Raw genomic sequence first — 1953 nt, forward strand, 5'->3', positions numbered from 1 at the left:
CTCTCTCTCTCTCTCTCTCTCTCTCTTCTTTTTTATTTTGACTGAAACAAATTATGTGAACATTGGCTTTGGAAAGCTTCAGCTTGGTGGAAGCTTCTTGGACTTGGGTTGGATATATATTCCATCTGACCCAGCTGAATTCTTTGCTTTATTACTTTTGGACTTTGTTAGCTAGAGAACTCACTAACAATCTTTGTTTCAATTACTTTATCTCATTGGGCTGCTGTTGTTTGAAGTTTGGCCTGCAACATTAATCAAAATAACTAAAAGCTAATTGGGTGTTTAGCCCTTTAGATTAATGTTTGTCATCATCAATTGAGTTAGTTAATTTCTTAACTCAACAAATGATTATCAAATGAATATGAACGATTATGAAATGAATATGAATGATTATGAAATGAATATGAATAATAATATGAATTATGCACCTCTTATTATCCGAGATATGAGTTTTCTTATGTAGATGTAGTAGCTTGCCACCACTTGCTCCAGGTTGAGACTACTCTGTTGATCCTACTTCGCAAGATGTGGCTGGGCACTTTAACTCACGGAAAGTTTCCCCCAATGAGTAGAATTTGATTATGATTTGAGAAAAAGTTATGCATAGACTCTTCGGAATGCGCACACGGGGGATTGTTCAGGGTTTAGCAGCCGGATGTATCGGGTTGGCCTTATAACTGACAGATGAGACTCATTAGCCATAAGGCAGGCATATATCATCTGCATATGTTTGTTTTGTTTGCTATGCATTTCTTGGGTTTGCCTTTGTGATTATTATGCTATTTGCTATAATTTCTACTTGCTATAACTGTATTATACTTATGTATTCTTTGTCTGCTTTGTTTATTTGTGAACCTGAGATGCCCTTTGTCTGGCAGAGGAGTGATGAGGACAGTTCCACCGGAATTTTGGAGGATTAGAGGTATGGGAAGACCTTGAGGGGTTAGGATATGAATTGGAATAAAACTTAAGTGCCCTAGATAGATTGCCTTAATTATGGTTGAAGTTGTAGTTTAAGTTTTATAATCTGAATGTCGAAGTTTTAGGACTGCCTCTGCCTTTTTCGAGACCTTATATCTTATGTATGTGGCACCTTTACCATGCTGAGAACTCCCTGTTCTCATTCCATATGGATATTTGTGTTTTCAGATGCAGGACGACAGGCACCTCATTAAGCGTCTGGAGTTCTGGTCACTGCGGAGTTGGGACTTTACCTTTTAGATTTATTATGATGTATATATGTATATATACATAGTGTGTAGCTTTCTCCTTTTTTTGTCTAACTTTTTGAACCTCATAGAGGCTTTTGGAGGAATATGATATTTTGAGTATTTTGATTATCGTGGGATTATATGTATGTATGTACTTATCCTCCGGTCAGTCTTAACTTTGCGGGTTGAGCCCGGAGCTTGAATATTCTGTATCCTTGACTCTCTGCTCTTATGTATACATATATATCTATGTTTCTTCGTGCGCAAATAACGTTATTTTCGAGCGTTGCGTTTTTAATTTCACGTTTTTTATTAAACCATCTTTTAAAACTCCTCGAATATTATACTCTTTCAACAATTATACGTATAGATATTTTATTTTAGAGGTCGTAATACCACACCATCTCTGTGTTTACGGCTTAAGCGTAAGGCTCTGTGTGGTAGGGTGTTACAGACCACACACTAGGGATATTCATGGGCCAGTCCGGGCTGGGTCCGGGTCGGGTTTTAATACACCCTGACCCGGCCCTAAAAGGGCAGCATATCTACTTTGACTCGATCCAAAGTGACCCAAAAAGAAATCGGGTTAAACTTGGTCGACCCGATAAAACATTAGTATATACGAATTTGTAAATTTTATATATTAAAATAATAAGATTTTATTTTTAAAAAATAAATTTAACAAATGTTATATCATATTTATATCAAAATAAATTATTTTAAAATAAAAATAATACCATAT

Source organism: Arachis ipaensis, chromosome B05 (assembly GCF_000816755.2).
Source record: "Arachis ipaensis cultivar K30076 chromosome B05, Araip1.1, whole genome shotgun sequence".
In the NCBI taxonomy this organism is placed as follows: Eukaryota; Viridiplantae; Streptophyta; class Magnoliopsida; order Fabales; family Fabaceae; genus Arachis; species Arachis ipaensis.